The 19,146-nt window shown below is 36.2% G+C and overlaps 1 long non-coding RNA gene across 1 annotated transcript; it reads left to right on the top strand.

Annotated features, from left to right (window-relative positions):
* The first annotated feature begins 3,370 nt into the window (after positions 1–3,370).
* On the top strand, positions 3,371–8,588 carry LOC132059305 (uncharacterized). The gene is made up of 3 exons (XR_009415539.1): positions 3,371–3,449; positions 3,902–4,007; positions 8,554–8,588. It is a non-coding gene; the product is annotated as an uncharacterized LOC132059305 (long non-coding RNA).
* The last annotated feature ends 10,558 nt before the right edge of the window (positions 8,589–19,146 follow it).

Below are 19,146 nucleotides of genomic sequence, written 5' to 3'. Positions count from 1 at the left end.
TCAAAAAAAGAACTTGAGGGATCCCATCTTGAAGTTGGTTGAGGTGGTCTTCAAATGTCGGCAATATCACCCCACCTACGATAAACTTACCAGTTCTGGGATAATCATTGGGATTATCATTGATGACCTCATATCATGCAGTATTGCTTCAATCTGTACAAACCTACCATAACTATTGAAGTTTTGATGTACTCTGTAAATGTTTGTCTCTATTTTCCTCCCCCATCTCCAGCATAGTTTTCCTTTCCCTTGTGATGTGTCTTTTAAGGCTCCTTAGACCCACCTTATATTATTTTCATCGATTCTAATCTTTCAAATGAACCTCCGTATTTGCTCGTGAAGTTGGAACCATCCAACCTTATCCTCGCGGACATCGATAAGCTCAAAAGTTCTTTCTCCGGCAAGAAAGAAGATCATATTCTCCATAGTGGAGGAGAAGGGCTCCTTGAAAGGCACACTCTAAACGGAAAAGTGAAGTTTTGAAAAGTTGCTTATTTCTCGAGAGAGAAAAAGTAAAGTTTTTTTGGGCCTTATCTACTTTTAGAAAACTTGTTTTGGTCCAACCCGTGCGTTATTAAGTTTTTTTTAAGTTTTTCTCATTTTTTCAAAAGGGAAGGTATATTATTTCCCATTTTTTATAGATAAAATGAGTTTGTTTAATAAAATGAATTTCATTGCTTAACTAAGATTTAAGGGCAAACACTCTACTGGAAGCATATTTTTAGGTTATTTGAAAATGGAAAATTCACAAAGCTTGAACAAAATGAGATTTATTGCGTCTCTAATTAATTGATGATTGAAATATTTCTTATATATACTGATTTGATGAGATTCAAGTTTTAATTATTAGCTTAGATAACATGCCTATAGGATTTAATAACTTTGCTTGCAACAAATTTAATCACTGTTATGTGAGAATTTGATTTATTTTTTATATTCGTCGGATGATTTGATAACTAAGTAACGTTTATATGTAGGTTGGTTCATTATTTTTGTTTTCCTTTTGTTTCAGGGTATTTATTTCCCTAGATCCGGTGAAGAGCCACTCCGTGGAGACGATGGACATTATTTGGCTCATGCCCTACTTGTTGTAGGGTACGGTAGAGATCCAATTTACGGGCCATATTTCATTATAAAGAACTGGTGGGGCATTTCGTGGGGCGTCAATGGATACGCCCGGGGTACCAGCGGATCTACTATTCGAATTTGGTTTTAGATACCCGAGTGGTTATCGCATGATTCTAGATTTAACCACTGGCTCGGTGATTAACAAGGTTTCAATCCCCGTTTTGTTTCTTGTCTACTGCTATACAGAGGTGGAGCTAGGATTTGAGGTCTGAGGGTTCAGAATTTTGAGACAAGACAACGACCTCAAGCTAATGTATAACAACCAAGGGCATCTCAATAAAATTAATGGCCTAAAGCTAAATTTTAATCCAAGACCTAAAATATATACACATACATAAAAAATAAAAATATCTAGTCTTGCCTTTTTATTTTTTTTTATAATTGTTTCATTTACTCCACATAGTAACATTATTATTAATATTTATAATAGTGAGGATTAATTCAAGTTAATAAGATGTTAGTCATGTGTTTTAAATACATTACCCTAGATGTTGTTGTAAAAACTTTATTTAATTATATAAAGATTTTGAGTAATTTAGTTCAAAGTTCTAAAATATTTCTCTTAAAAAGTAGATAGTTTTTCCCCTTCTTTTATTATAGGCGGAATAGTCTGGGAGGCCTTTGTACTTGTTCAGTTTTGTCATGTCGGTATTCATACTCATGAGTTTGCCAACTAAACCCCTCTACCCTAAAAAAAGGAGCATTTTAAACCCCTTTGTCACTAGGTGTTCCTCACTTGCTCTGACATGGATGACATATCAGAAAAATTAATGCCACATCATTTTTATATTCATCTGCCAAAAAACATTTTTATCATCTATTTTCTTTTAAAAATTTAATTTCATATGAAAAAAAAAGTTAAAAAAGTGGAAAGAAAAATTAACCATTTTTTTTCGGTGATAGCTCCGCCAACAAAAAAACCAAGACCACCGCATCTTCGTCACCTCACCAGCTATAAACCCCCCCCACAAAATACAGATCGTCAAAGATACAAACACTCCATTTTCGTCTCTCCATGGATCCTTCACCTCCATAAAAATTAAAAAAAAAATCTGTTTTCCTTACCTGCTTCAAGATCTAAGTGAGCGAGATCTGAAGAAAAAAAAAAGAGTGGAGGGAGGGGTGGGTGGGGTACGTGGAGGAGGGAAAGTGAAGAAGAAGAAGAAGAAGAGATGAGGGAGGGATGGGTAGGGGTCGGGTGGGTGAGGGAAAGGCGAAGAACAAGAGAGGGGGTCGGGGGTGGGTGGGGGTCGGAGTGGGTGGGGAAAACTGAAGAAAAAGAAGAAGAGAGGAGGGAGGGTGGGTGTCGGGGTGGGGGAGGGAAATTGAAGAAGAAGAGAGAAAGGGGGTGGGGAGGGGATTTTCTTTTTTATTATTATTTTTTATTTTTTATTTTAATACTTTTAAATTAAATTTTTTGTACTCACTTGCTTTTAAACGCGTGTAACCACACACTCTATCAGACTCAACAAAATAAACGCCACATAAGCTTGGTCAATGGTCAGAGAGGTTTAAAATACATGTTTTGAATAGGTTCAGGGGTTTAGATGATACTTTGAGGAGTACGAACACCGGCATGACAAAATTGGATAAGTACAGGGGCCTCCCAGGCTATTCCGCCTTTATTATATAAATTTTGTACTTTTTTTTACGATCTTCAATATTGTCTAAGAAAAAATAAAATCATAAAATTTATCCGTAAAAATTTTGAGGCCTCAAAAGTTTGGGGGGCTAAAGCAAATGTTTACTAGCTTCACCCTTGAGCCACCCCGATAACAACCATCAAACTAACGAATAAGTATCAGTATTTAATATATTTTAAAAATCTAATTTTGGATTTAGCTTTGTGAAAGAAAACGATGAAAAAGAATGATAGCAGCAAGTATTGGGAGAATTCGGTTTGCTTTTTCCTTATTAATTTGTCAATTTTATATTTTGTATTTAAAATATAAAGTGTTAAAAGAAATTTTGTATAATATTGTGTATGATAGCAAAAAGGGAAAAAGTTACCCCTAAAGGAAAAGAACTGTACGAGTTCAATTTATACGTGCTTATTATAACAAAAAAAATGAAAAAATAGAGGCACTGATGAAGTTTCGAACCCACATCTTTGGAAAAAGAGAGCTTGTCCAAGCTCTGCATTACTACTGAACCATCTGCTTATTTGTATATGTGGATTCTTTTGAGTAATATATCTGGAAATACCTCTTGACACCTTAACAACACAACATATGGCTCCTCCCCTGCTTTTCCTCTATATTGCTTTTCCTCTTCATGGAGTATTATACACATCGCCTCTTCTTGTTTTTTCTTTCTTTCCGGTGAGTTTTCTTATAATTTTTCCTTTTTTTCTTTACCTTGTTGCACCGATTTTGTCTGATGTTTAATTATTCCTCTAGATTTTATACCCTTTTTTATCTGCTTGTGTATTCCGTCTTCTTAGTTCTTAGTTTACATGCACAATATCTATGGATAAACCCTCCAAAATACACATGCATTCTGATCGGTGCGATACAATCAGAAAGCCTAAAAACAAAAGAAGAGAATGTTTTCGACTTCTGCTACCTTTAATTTTATCTTTTGAGATATTATTGATTTAGAGTTTTCATGTGTCCATGAAATTAATTTTATATTTTTATTTCATTTTTCTTTCTTAATTCTATATACGATTTTGCATATTTGATCTATTCTGTTTTTTGATTCTGTATATCATGTGGATAATTGCTCAAATGCCCCCTTGTATAGTAAGGGCTAATTTTGTTTTTTCTTATAGGGTGACTTTCCATGGAAAATTTCTACTAAGGTGCACAAATTGAAGCACAGCCCATTGAATTGCAAAAAAAGAGTAGTGAAAAGGGAAGAACTTTGATGCAGCCCAGGTGTTTGACGGTTTACCTAAAATAACTGAATAACTTTGTGTGCACTTCTTTTTCCAGCAATCCCGATTGAACAATATATCATGCATTGTAAATCATTTATTTAAAGAGACATTTTCTTGAAATGTATTCAATTTGTTTCCATCTATGTGTTGTGTGCATTAACTCTTGCCTGTTTCTGTAGAAAATATTCCGCAAACTAATTGTTTATGAGGTTCCAGAAAGAGCTTAGTCTTGATTTATACGGCTATTGTCTCCTCTTATTTGTTTATGGCTCTTTCATTAGTTCATCTCCTGGTCACCATCTGCATTAGTATTTACTCTTTTTTGTTTTTTTCTTTCTATGAAGCATGTTTTATCATTACTGGCATCAAGAAGGTGCAAAGAGTACAAAAGTAAATATGCCAGCTCCATTACATGATAAAATGATAGGACCCGGGAGCCTGCCAAAAAACCAAAAAATCTGGAGAAGCCTTAGCATGACTATGCAGAGTTAACGAGCTAACAAAATCTAAGGGCCCGTTTGGCCATGAAATTTTTTCACTTTTTTCCGGAAACGTTTTCACTTTATTTGTAAATCAACGTTTGGCCATGAAAATTCCAAATACAATTTGAAGCTGTATTTGGAATTTGAAAAACACCAAAAAACTTGTTTTCACTTTCAATACATTATAAACAACCAAATATTCTTTGCAAAAACTATAACCAAACACAAATCTATCTTCAACTCCAACTCCAAAAATACCAAATAAAGTGAAAAATATTTGGTTTTCATAAATGCCTACTAAGAAAGTAGTAGAACGATTCACATATGACTGATTGGACCAACAAAAGAGACTTAACAGACATCTAGCTTAACGGATCGGTTAGGAATTGAAATTCCATCAAAGCACCTGCTGTTCCTTTCTGTCTAAAGGCACCAGAAATTCATGCTGGTGTCATTCTCCAGGAGTTCCTGATGGCCCTATCAACTCTTCAGCGGCTCCCGCTCACAACAACTTCTTTGATAGTCTGAGGCATCATGCGGTGTTGAGGCTAAAGAGGGAAAAGAGAACATATGCCACATGTCTGCAGCCACCATACAATGCAAGAATAGATGATCAATTGATTCTTCATTTTCTGACACAAAAAACATCTGCTAACCAGCTGGAAACTTCTTCTACAAAGATTGTCTTGTTGAAGAAGTGCCTCAGGCTAGTGCTACTGCCCAGATTTTTCTCATAAGTTGGGATATTTTTTTTTAAATTACATTGGTGTCCGGGCCAGCTTGCGCGCACCTCGACTAATTCCACGCTATATGAAAGAGTTGGTTTTTGTTATGTGATAGAAAAACTCATGTGTTGGATGATTTTCTATTACTTGGAGCCAAAGGATGCTGAATTACTTGGAACCAAAGAATGCTCAATTACTTGGAGCCAAAGGATACTTGGAGCCAAAGGATGCATTGCTTGGAGCCAAAGAATGCTAAGATGTGGAGGAGAATTGAAGAGCTCATGTAGCACACTTGGAGCCCAAGTCATTTTATGCCTATAAAATGAGAGGCAATTCTTCTTTGTTTAGCATCCCAAAAGTCATACAATACATTGTAATGAGTTGAGAGTTGAGAGAGCAATTCTCTTAGGTGTAATTGGGAAATCTCCCCTTCCTTTGTTAATAATATAAAGGCAACTGTTCTCTGGTGGACGTAGGATCATTTTGATCCGAACCACGTTAAATCTTGTGTTCTTTCTTTTACGTTTCCGCTAACACGATACATGTCACCTCCCACCAGCAACCGATAATGGGTAACTCTGTCCATCAAGGCTAGGACAGATGAGAAGAAATCACCTAGTGTTTTTGTCTATGCTGGATTTGAACCTGAATCCTCATAGTTCTCAACCCACTTCATTGACCACTAAGCCACACCCTTAGGTGCTCATGAGTTGGGACTTGAGGCTAGGTTTTTTATGATCCTCAGGAGGTGTATGAGCCTCATTAGTTGATTGAGGAAATTAGATTAGAAATTGGTGGAAGTAATAGAAAGAAGCAGCAATAGCTGTTATAGATGGCATCTGTGTTATCAAAAGCGAAAAGCGCAAAAAAGCTCTAAGATCAGCTGGGGCTTTAAGCGCAAAGGCGCAAATAAAGTGTGGGCTTTAATGAAAAAAGGGGCAATGGTGCAAAAATACAAATATATATATATGTTTAGTCCAAGACTAATAATAATAAGCATGAATAACAAATATATGGACAAAGAAATTGTAAAAACATTACGATAAAGTGAAATATCAATTTTCGAGTGCCACCTCTTCAAGAGAGGCTCATTGGCAAGGAAAAATATGTCTTAGAGCCTTGATGATGACACTGAAGCGCACATAAAGCAAGGTGAAGCGTTCCATGTTGTGAGCCTCGCTTCAGGGCTTAAGCGCGTCTTTGACAACACTGGATGGCATCCAGTGAAGTTGGCTCCATTTTCCATTTTCCATTTTCCATGTCAGGAGTATGTATTTCAGTCTGTGTAGCTCCTCTACTACTTGTATTAAGACATGCTTAATTCTCTAATATGTTGATAAGTGAGTAAAATGGTGGAAGCAGTTTTCCAACTTTAGCTATTGCGAGAGATTACCCGCGTCAAGGAAACTATGCTTTCGCAGACTCAATTGCACTAGTTGGGTGAAACTTCTACTTTTAATAGTGCCAAATAAATTATAATCTGTGTTCTCAAGTTCAGTATTCGCTCCCCCCAACCCCCCCGCCGCCGAAAATAAGAAAGAAGATAAGAATGTGATGGAATTATTAAATAATCTCAATGGGCAGTACATCTCTCTGCTCAACTGAAAGTGACATCTTATCCCCCTATTTATTTAATCCTCCTTTGCTCTTGTCTTTGGCATTTGGAGACATGAGGACATGAGGTCTGCAAAGTCCTCTTCTTTTGATTAGTTAAGATGTTTCAGGTACTAATGTTCTTCCACCGGAATCAGATGATGCAAGTAGTAAATGCTCCCCATATGCGGTCTTAGGTGTCGTATCATTTGTGAAGTCATTGGGGAAAATTGTGAGCGTGCTATTGTCTAGAGCCTGTTTGGATGGGGCTTATGGCTTTTGACTTATAAGCCAACAGTCATAAGTTAGGAAATCTAATATATGGCTGTTGGCTTATTTTTGTTAGTTTGGCCTAAAAACAAGTGCTTAAAAACACTTTTTTATCTTACCCAAACATTACAAAAGTGCTTAAAAGCTATTGGGGCTGAAAAGCACCTAAAATGAGCCAATCCAAACAGGCTCCTAGTGTCGTGTTCCTTTCAATTAGGTTGTATCTGGAGCAACCTCCCTTTGGTGTCCAAGAATAGGCCTTGCGTGTTGAAAGAACAAAATATAAAAAGGATACAAATGTGTGTACTTTTTCCAGGGCATGTCAGTTTCTCCTGAGTGTCTGACTCCAACATGTTAAATTAGGTATTGTGTCTGTGCTCCGTTGTTCTCTGCCATTACAGCTTATTTGGATGCTTTTGCAGCTAGAGAAACTCTAATTCGATTCTTGGACTACTAGTCTACTGGCACATGTCAAACTCCTGTATGTTACTTTGGTCTTCATGCATTGTAGATCAAGCTTGTTTGGATCCTTTGGAGCTCTTAATTCTACTTAGATTCCTAGACTACTAATATACTATCCTACTTGTCCTGTTTATGATAAGGTTATTGGTCATGTCCAGGATAATGCTTCTTCTCAGCTCTTTTAATGTTCGTCAGTGTTAACTATGCCTCTAATGCTATTAGGAACTCATTAAATTTGGTTGATTTCTCTTCTGATTTAATAACAAATAAGCCCCAAGTCGGAGCTATAATCTTTCTGCTTCCAGTTGTAGACTCGAGAAATCCCTAAATTTTCCTAACTTTTAGGAGTTCTAATTCTTTCTATTTTATGTTAAGCTGTTAGCAAATGAGGATTAAGAGATATTGGAACATTGAGCTGCATGAACTAGCAGGGCGGATGTGATGTACCGGTTCCCTTAAGCAGAGTAATTTTCTGGGACAGTGTTTGTAGAACTCCGTTACTGTTGGTGACTGTCAATGTCTTAAACAGTTGATGGTTCTTTATACTCAGTTACGGCCCCGTCTGCTATAGTCACAAAGGAAAAAGAGATGTTTGTCTCCTACTTACTAAGAAATTTAAAAAAAAGAGAGATAATTACAGTCCAATGCCTTTTGGTGATCTAAATTACAAATAGCCAGCAAATGTATAGGTTTTGTATATTAATTATAAATATACATAATCAGTGTATAGGTTTTGTATATTTCGGCTAGCGCCCATTATGAATTTTGGCCGACGGGCCAAAAATGCAAAAAGTCCATAAAAATGGATATATGGTCATCTCCACTTTACTCTTATTCGTAACTGTCAATGACTGACTTTTTCAATCCTTATGTATCATTTTTGTTGTGGTAAAAGTCGGTGGAATTCTCTAGCTCAAAAACATTTATAAAATGATGGCTAAAATATATTTGTAAATCATTCTGGTACTTTTTATTGTACTCCTTAGTTACAGGGTTGTTTCCTTTACTGCAGTATCAACGTAGGAACCGAATCTACAAAGGGGAACAGCGCCAGTTGAGAGCTGCTTCACAAAAGGAGGAAGGTGGAGATGGTGGTGGTGGTCATCACTGACCTTAATTCTTGATCATGGAAGTAACTGTATGTCGTTTTGAATTTTGAAATAAAGAATCAAATCAGTTGCATTTTATGTGAGCTGTGGATAATTGAAATGGCTCTGTTCAGTTTCTTTCTCATGTGGCAATGTTTTGTGGGTGATATCAACGTATGTTTAAAGGGCACATTTGCTACCACTTGCACTGAGGACTTTGATTTCAGTTTTTTCTTGGAAATTTGGGACTCATCAAATGGAATGATCATTTTTTCAAGTGTATTATGTAATCAATTCGGAAGGATCCAATCTGGAGCCTGCATCATGAATATATAGGAAATACAAGAACAGCAAAAACCTAAGATACAGCTTAACATCAATTTCGGAAGGATCCAGTCTCCATTAGTTTTGTGTCTCTTGCAAACACTTCTTAGATAAATTAATTTGGCTAGTAATTGATCTGCATTTTCAATTGTAACCATATGTTATCTTGCGTAATTATGGAATCGTAATTTGCATGCGCAGGTAGCTCTTTTTTAAAGATTGTGCATAAAGTACTTATTCGTATAGCCTAAATTTCATCACGTAAGTATCCTAATATAATATATTAGGCTTATGATGATGTACCCTTTTATCTTAATTAGAAATATAATGCTGTACCTGTTTATCTTAAGAAATATGAATACACTAAGTTCAACTTAATAAGTGGTTATTTATTAGTCTAGACTCCAAGTTATGATAGAAAATTGATGGGTGCAACAAAAGCTACCAAACCTAGTATGCAACAACTAGATTAGTTCAACTACTCAAGAAACTATCACATGATGGTGTAAGCATTACTTATAGGATAGTCGCTCCACCATATTGTTATGGAGTTTTACTCGTACAAAGTTGAAGCTCTTGTATATTCAATACTTTTTAATGACGTGGCTCAAGAGTGGCTTTCCCGTGATATTAACAGTAAATTTAGCCTACATAGCCTCTTTTTGGACCGTTGGTTAATATTTAGCCACTATTTAAAAAAATATCTCTGTGGCTTTTAAAAAAATAAGTCTATCCATTTTTTATATGAACTAGACCTGACCCACCAGGAAAAAAAATTACCATGTAGCTTTAAAAAAATGGTAGACTTATTTTTTTTAAAGCCACGTGACATTTTTTAATAAAAAACAAGCTAAATAATTTCTTAAAAAGTTTCCGTCAGCGAAAGGATATATTTGTGTCATTTGTGTAACGGCAGGAGTATATATGCACCATTTTTTACGAGGAATATATCTGCTGTCAATCGAAAAGTTGAGGGGTATATTTGCACCCTTTTCCCTTAAAAAAATAGTTGGAACTCGCGGGCTTGTACACGACTTATAAGCTATTAAAATAGATACTTGTATATTTAAAACACAATATTTACTTTGTTTTTTTCAACTATTTGAAATTTCTAACAACTAGAGTAGAGTACATGTTTCCGCATATAAAATACGGGGAAGATTCTTTCCTTTTTAAATTAAAAAAAGGAAATAGAGAGAGTTAAGAGCAAAAGAATGAAGCAGACATGAGTTATAATTAAGTTGTAACTCGTGTTGGTCTCCACGAATTACCAATTAATTTCTAAAAAAGAACTGTAGCAAGTAGTATACCAATCCAAAAAAAAAAAAAAAAAAAAATTGTAACTCATGGAGCGGACCACGAGTTATAAGGATAATTTAGAAGAAAAAACGGGGGCCACAGATCAAACGTCGTTTGATGTGGGTCGTTAAAGTTGATGCAAGTCGTAGAGGGTTATGCGATAAACCCCTTTTGGTTTATCCCAAATTCCACAACCCCCTTTGATTTTTTGGCTTCAAAATAGTGCCCTTTAGGCTCTGGACTCTATTAATGTGTATATTCATAATTTAGAAGCAAATCAAATACTTGCTATTCACCTGAACTTACTATAGTAACTTTCTTCCTCTAAGTGCTTAAGTGTTAATTTTAAGAATAAAGAGGTGGCTCTATAGACTGAACTAGTAGGTTTGGAGGAAAGAAAATAAGCTCAACAAGTTGCCGAGTAGACAAGAGAGGGCTCGATAGGCTGATAGGAGAGCTTCAAACAAAATTATGTTATCTAATGTTTGTTTAATTTGTCGAAAGAGATGCTAAATTCTGACATAGGAGCCTTGAAAACATATCATTTGCCAAAAAGTAGTTTATAAACAAGAGAATAAAATTGCATTTGAGAGCTCATATTTATAGAATCACTTATTAAATGAAGAAATTGAACCTTTTGCCCTTCAAATGGGCTGGTCTTTAGTTTTTGTCCTTTAGCAATCGAACGTATGCTTAGCGGGACATAAATTTTTTAGGGGAGAAATGCATAACTTGTGGGATATTTGTTGCGATATAAATTTATACCCCGTGAAAAAATTGTCTTTTATGAGAGCAAAAATTAAAGACCATCACAAAATAGGGGCATAAGTGCCAATGACCCTTAATAAATTTAATTTATGATAATCTGAGTTGAGCTTTAAAGAGAACATGATTATATAGCTGATCTCAACTTGTTTGAGTAGTTACATAACTATCAGCTCAACATTCAACATAGCACTAATTTACTCAAGATGTAGATCCAATTGCAGGTAAACTCATAATTTTGGGATCAAATTCCATATATGTGTGTGATAATGACAAGCATAGATTGAATTAAACATACATTATAGAACCACACTTCAATTCAGAACTCAAAGTATTGTACTGTCTAAAATCTAAATCTACCACTAAAGTTACCAAACATTAATTAATAATTACAAAGTTGACCTTTAACAACGAAGCTTCCCCTACAAAATCCTACTTTCACAATGTTTTATGTATGACAATAAATAAATATTTATACCATCAAGTTACTCAAAAGGAATTTGTAATTTTGATGTATGAAAGAACTTATTAGGTGTTTAACACAATCGACATTAGTTTTGGGTCCATAAATTTTTAGTCTACTAACTTGTGAGACAAAAGAAACATCATAAAAGTGTCAGCTATATGAGACATAAAATAAAATTCTTCTCGTTATCGATGCATTCACACATTATAGAACCACATTTGTTTGAGACTGGGGCATAATTATCGTTGTTGTTAGTGTAGTTACATAACTATCAGCTCAACATTCCACATAGCACTAATTTGCTCAAGTTGCAGATCCAATCGCAGGTAAACTCACAATGTTGGGATCAAATTCCATATATGTGTGTGATAATGACAAGCATAGATTGATTTAAACATACATTATAGAACCACACGTCAATTCAGAACTCAAAGTATTGTGCTGTCTGAAATCTAAATCTGCCACTAAAGTTACCACACATTAATTAATAATTATAAAGTTGACCTTTAACAGGGAAGCTTCACCTACAAAATCCCACTTTCACTATGTATTTGTATATGATTATAAAGAAATTTTTATACCATCAAGTTACTCAAAAGGAATTTGTAATTTTGATGTAAGAAAGAACTTATTATGTGTCTTAACACAATCGGCACTAGTTTTGGGTCCACAAATATTTAGTCTACTAACTTGTAAGACAAAAAGAAACATCACACTATTGTCAGCAGTGTGAGACATAAAATAAAATTTTCTCATTATCGATGTATACAAATTAAATCACTAAGCATTTATTCACCAGGTAAATTTGGTACTATAAAAACACATCTAATTCATAATCACAGAGTTGACCTTCCGTCATATCGAAACTTCGCCGTACCAAATTTCAGTTCCTCGATCAAACATTTATATTACTCTATAACGACCCTCCCGGTCGTTATGGAAAATATAGGATCACCCCACCAAATAGAACCTTCCCAAGGGTAGAACGAGCTAATAGAAACTCGATTGTATAAGTCTAAGATCTGAAAACTTGACTTGTTTGTGATTATTGTTTGATTGTGTTGAGTCCATCGGGAGGGGGGGTGACGTAGGGAATTAGAACTCCGTTGGGATTTTTTAGGCCACGGGTGAGTTCGTATGGCGTCTTTATGTCTATTTGCATGTTTTGTTTGTGTTTGTGAGGCCTCGGATGAAATATTGCGAGCTCACTGGTCCAGGGGTACCGCTGCGGCGGAAGCATTACCGCTATCACGGGACAGCTGTAGCGGCCAGCTTACCATCGTAGCGATCAGTCGTGTTAGTCGTGTCCGCTGTGGCGGGCACTGGACCGTTATAGCGATGTCGCTATAGTGGGATAAGGCCCGCCTTAGCGGAGGTCAAATTCCTTTTGGTCTGTTATAGTGGCCAAGCAGCGGTGAATTGACCGCCGCAGAGGTCGACGGGGGCAGAATCTCGAGTTTTAAACACTTAGTTCCGAATTCTTTATTCATAAAACTCCAAAATAGTTCCCCGCAAGCACCTAGGGCGAATTTTCAAGCTAGGGCAAGAATATTCTTGAGAGGTAAGTCTCATCCATCCCTTTCAATCATTACAATATCATCTTCATGATTATCATCCCTTTTATGGGTCTCCAATGGTGAATTAGTAATAAGAAATTAGTAATACTAATAGAGACCTTCTATAATTGATGGGTTATGATTGTTATCATGTGTTTATCATCTAATGGCTTGGGTTAACTCCTTTAATCATGAATTGAACCATTAAAGCCATGAACTAAGTGAATTGAGACTTTGAGTTTCATAAAAATGGTAGCTTGACCATGGAAACTGCTTGTAATTGGTGTTTTGATTAAGTATCTTTAATAAATTAATGATTAGTGGTTACTAAGGCCATTGTTAGGTTGTTTTACACCTAGATCTCATTCACCCATGGGATTGGGGATAAAGGGAAGGGTGTTCTTGAATTGATTTTGTGACTAGAGTAATTATGACTCATTGAGCATTCTAATTTCTAGACTTTGAGCGTTCAAGGCTTTACGGAAGGGAAAAGCTATAGCGGAGTGATTCGTATCATTCCAGCTCTACGTTTGAGGTAAGTTACAATCTACTTGAGTTAGACTTTGATTAATTGATCGTATTTTTTGTGAAATCGATAGGAGAAAGCGTGTCTAGTCTTCGAACATGATGTGTGTGTGGTTGAACTCCTATTTGCAATTGATGAGTGACTGTGTGGGCTTCGTGCCACTATTCATTATGTTGAACCTAGAATTTGATGTTGTTGTGATGAGAAGTTAATATGATCTTCTCGGTGAAATTGTGATACAAAATTATGATTTGAGCATTGAAAATAAGAGGGTAAGAAATACTAATATATATAGATATATGAAAAGGCACATTTGACCGGGATAAGGATGTGACCTAGATTATGGGCTCGTGGTCCGAGGTTCATTCCGAAAATGAGTGGTACATGATGTGGACCGCGTCCGAGGTTCTTTCAGGAGCGGAGGATTTATGGCTCGGGTCCGATGAGTACCTGGAACGAGTGGTACATGGACACCGTGGGTCCCCTGTAGGTCATGACTACTGAACAATGACATCAGTTAACATGTGTGTATAGCAAGTATATGGTTATTGTTGGTAGACTTGTTCCTGGTTCCTGTTTCTGTTGTTTTGATTCTTGATATCTTCGGATGACTTGATTCGTAATGTCCTTGGTTGATTTGTTGTTGAATTATTGATTTCATGTTGTTGGCTGGATTGTCTATTTTATTGATTTTATGATGTATGCATAATACTAATCTTAGTAGGCCTATGATATCTACCGGTACGTAGTGTTTGTACTTATACTACTTTGCTGCATTCTTTTGAGTGCAAATTGTGATACAGAGACTGCTACCCGACTTATATCTAGCGTTGAGGCCGTTGCTGACAGATTTAGAGTGAGCTTTTACCAATGCCAGGAGCGCAAGATCTTCTTTTATGATGTCTATTTCTACTCCGAACATTGTGGTTATTTGTTTAGATAGTTACATTCTTTAGACATGTTTTAGATTAGAGTCCTTGTATGGTGACTTTCGAATTTTGGATTTTGTAATAGTTAGGACTTCCGCATTTACTTCATGGTTTTATGGCATGACTTAATTTGATTATTTTGTGCATGAATGGTTAATAACTGATTGAATTGGTCAATATAAAAATGGACTTGAATGAATAAGTGACTTATGTGTTGGTTCGCCCACTAAGAGTTAGTGTGGGTGCCAGTCATGGCGGGTTAGGTCGTGACATACTCCCTCCAAATCAATAAAAGTGTCCACTTAATCATTTGCACACCCCTTAAGAAAATGCTAACTCCTAGAAAAAATAGGTAATATGACACTGTCCCTAATTAAATAGGTATTGGGATTTGATCAAAACAAAGTTAATTCTTAAAGCTAATTGATTTGTTGAAGTGAACACTCTTTTTGACCCAAGAAAAAAAGGCTAAGTGGATACTTTTTTTTATCAGGAAGGAGCATAAAACAACCAGCAGTACGAATTTTGGTCTTCTTTATTCCTTCTTGCAAGAAGAATATGATTCTTGCACAAAGCTAGTGACTATCATAAATTCTCATATAGATAAAGGTTTCTCTTGGCGTGAATTTGCAAATTTAGTTTATGCCATAACAAAAGGCAACAGAATCAATGTAGTGGTAAGGTCAACAACTATTATCATTGATTTGATTTTCAAGGACAACATGAATATAGCCCTATACCATTTGTTTGATGTCACTCAAGGCAGGGATCTACTAAATAATGACATATCAATATATCATAGTATTGGCATGGAACCATAGCAGCATGGGCACTAACAACTTGTTTGGATGGTTGTTACCTATTGTACTTTATCGTATTGTTACTTTAAATACAATAATTGTTTTGATAGTTACTTCAATATTCTTGTATCGTATCGTTAAACCCATCAATATGTAACACTGAAAAGTCTCATTTCATGTAATGACCGATGTGTTTTGATCGCGTTGTTAGCTTATTTTTTTAATCATTTTTCCTTTACTTATTATTTAATAATCATATTTTATCAGTTACCATACCTTTTTTTATAATAACTCTACCCCATATCTTACTTTTCTCTATAATATTGTAAATTTATTCTTCAGATTGCACATTATGTAAAGGCAAAAACGATACAACTTTCCAAACAATCTATTGATCAAAATAATACAGTACAACACAATATGAAACGATACATAACTAACATCCAAAAAAGCCGTAAAACAACGGTGTAAGGCTAAATATTATAGCAAGATGGAGCAAACAAAATTAAAAAGCTGTCAAATTAGTAAAACTCACAATCTTCAATGCAACATTCTCCTGTAGAGACAGATTGGAAAGCAAACACAGAGCTTCTAATGCCTCAATACACCTGTTGGGTAAAGAATACAATGGCGTATCAAAAGGTTTGCATTTCTCATAGGTGTTTTTGTTATTTTGTTGAGTTGTTAAACATTGAGAGGGGTTCGAGATGGTGTCTCTCCCCTGGCTTTATATTTCTCATATGGGTAATTAAAAAGTCTTTAATTCCCAAAATAAGGTTTGCACATCCCACAAACAAACTAGATTTATTCAACGACTACAGGAGAATCAACAAGATTTCTTCTGATCATATAGCTCTTAATTCTTATAAAACCCCTGGAACTTAACTCTAGTGGAACCAAACTCGTCTAGCAGAAAATAACACCATAGGTGTCTGGAGAGAAATTTTCAAAACTCTCTATGGTTTCATTGACAACCAAGAAGTGGACCAAATGTTTGGAACTTCTGTTTTGGACTTATCTGGACTTTCTTATGAATTATCAGACTTGTTATGTTTCTGAAGATTATTCTCTTGCTTAGTTCACCTTCTTTCTAATGCTAAACCACCATTCAACAATACCTCTTCTCATGGTATTTGCAATATTGAGATAATTGTGCCATACTTTTCACCCCATCCTGAGAAGAATACTGAAAAAGTGTTACATCTTGGAAATTTTGAGTCGTTTGCATTATAAGTAGATTAACGCAAGGCTAAAGTGGACAGGAAATCCTTATAAGGGTAAGGAGAGTATTTGGTAACTTTAAGTGCGTACTTTAAGGTTTTGGAGTCATATGAATTGGTGGAATTAAGTTCGTCGAAGGGAGTAGAATTTGAGTCACGCGTTGGGAAGATTTCGCTCGATTGAGTTATACCTTTTTTAGTAATGCCTTGACGGGGGGAGGGGGGGGGGGACTATAGGGCCCTTAGATGGTTAATGAAGTTTTACACAAGTGCCAAGAAGGTTTCATAAGGATTGAAAGTCAAACGAATCAAAGGGACCAACTTATCGGAAAGGGGCGATTTGACGGACCGTAGGGTGTTTGACGACCCATCAAATGGTGAAGCCACCACCATGAAATGTTCACAGTAAGGCCTGTTTGGCTGGGCTATTTGACGTTCCATTTGACGGACCGCGGGACGTTGACGGTCCGTCAAAGTGGACGTCAAAATGGCCGACGAGATTTTAAAAAGTGAAACTTTATATATTTCATTTTACCTCATTTGGGTTCATTATTTTCCCAATTCAGACCCTAGAGCTCTCCAAAATCCTCTCTCTAAGTTTATACACTAATCCATACCAAACCCAAGAGGATCAAGAGATTCAAGTGCTAAGAAACTCACCAGGGTTTGTGGAGCTCAAGATTTCCTTTGGTGTTGATGTTGGAGACTTCCCTTTGGTAGAGTAAGTTGATCCAAGGCTTGTTCTTGTGTGATTAAGGTAAGTTTTTACATCTCTTGCACATAGTTAAGGTTGTTTGATTGTTGTACCATTTGGTTGAAGGAAGAAAAATGAAAAGAGAGTTCAAGTATGAATTTGAGGATATTATGAGCTATAAGTTAACTTGAATTATAATTCTTGGCATGTTATGAGTATAATCTTGTTGTGGATGGTAATAATGATGTTGAGGAAGTGTTGTATACAAGTGTATATGGGGTTGTGATGAAATTATTGTTATGGGTGATTATGAAAAGGAGTTTTGGGGATTGAATGGAGCCTAACTTGAATGAAGTCTATTAATTATGGTATTGTTAATAAATATCATTGTTGATTGGGAGTTGTGTTGGAAATTGGTAGAAGTGGATGAAATAGGGGAAATGCTGCCCATTTTTTGCTAGCTCATGCATTATACTAGTTTGAACTTAAGAGTGTCGTTGAGACCTAACCTTGGTATGAACCTGCTTGAATGTAGATTTCTCGGGCTTTGGAGGAGAATTAGCTAGTTAAGAAGACATAAAAGTATGTAAGGCTAACCCTTCTTTCTTAAGGCATGATTCCATTGTTGTACACCTATACATGAAATTCATAATGTCTTCCATGATGACTCCATTCCTAGAAGTGCTAAAGCTCATAGTTCTTGACACTCTTATGATACCAATGATTCCATCCTATGATAGTTGATCCTCTAAGGAAAGATATACTGATAATGATGATGATGACGCTACTTTTACTTATGAAATCCTATATGTATGTATGTATTTATGTATGTATATATATATACATATCTATTGCGCGCACACCACTGATCAGTTGGGTACGGATAACACCGAGCCTTGTTATGGCCGGGTACGGATGACACCAAACCTACATGATCGGGTACGGTATTACTATATGTATATGTATATATATGGAAGGTCTTCTTTAGAAAAAGGTAAGTAAATATGATGAACGTCTCAAGAGGTATAAATGGTTCTCCTATCTTACATTATCATTCATGTTTTTATTATGTTACTACTTATGCCTTACATACTCAGTACATTGTTCGTACTGACGTCTTTTTATTTGTAGACGTTGCTTTCATGCCGCCGGGTAGACGGGGAGACGGAGACCGGACCGATGAGGTCTCGGTGATTGAATAGAGGTGCTCCATTTGATTCGGAGCCGAAATAGTTGGTATTTCTCTTTTGATGTACATATATGGGCATCGCAGGGTCCTGTCCCGTCTTTATGATGTTACATACTCTTTGTATAGCCTTGTAGACAGTTGTGTATATCTAGATGTCTCTCTGCCTTGTCGGCTCATATTTTGTATATCATTTTGATAGCCTTGTCGTCTTGTGTATATATATATATATGGGCATGGTTGATAATGTTGATATAAAAGTGCCTCAGTCCGATGGAATTTGTATTATTGGTGCATAGAAATCACGAGTTAGCCATGTGGCTCACCTAGATATGATTGTGAAAGTATGATGAGAGGCGCCCGGTGGGCTAGCTCCGGGTGCCCATCATGGCCCTCCGGCTGGGTCGTGACAAAAGTGGTATCAGAGTGGTTCGTCCTAGGGTGTGTCTACAAGCCGTGTCTAGTAGAGTCTTATTTATGGGTGTGTTGCGTGCCACACTTATAAACAGGAGGCTGCGGGCATTTAGGAATGAATGACCTTCTTCTTCATTTTAGATCGTGCGATCGAGCCATGACATAAGAATTTCTCTTTTCTTAATGGTGTGTTATGTTTTCAACGATGCCTGTAAAGAGAAAAGCTACAGTAGCCCAAAAGGGCAAGACAGTGGCAGGAAGGCGGACCGAGAGAGTACGCGACGATATAGAAAGGGTGAGTCCCCGAGAATGAGGTTCCATCTCGGTCCTTCCATACT

Source organism: Lycium ferocissimum, chromosome 6 (assembly GCF_029784015.1).
Source record: "Lycium ferocissimum isolate CSIRO_LF1 chromosome 6, AGI_CSIRO_Lferr_CH_V1, whole genome shotgun sequence".
In the NCBI taxonomy this organism is placed as follows: domain Eukaryota; kingdom Viridiplantae; phylum Streptophyta; class Magnoliopsida; order Solanales; family Solanaceae; genus Lycium; species Lycium ferocissimum.
Note: the sequence above shows the minus strand (reverse complement) of the source record. Positions and strands in the feature narration are given on the sequence as shown.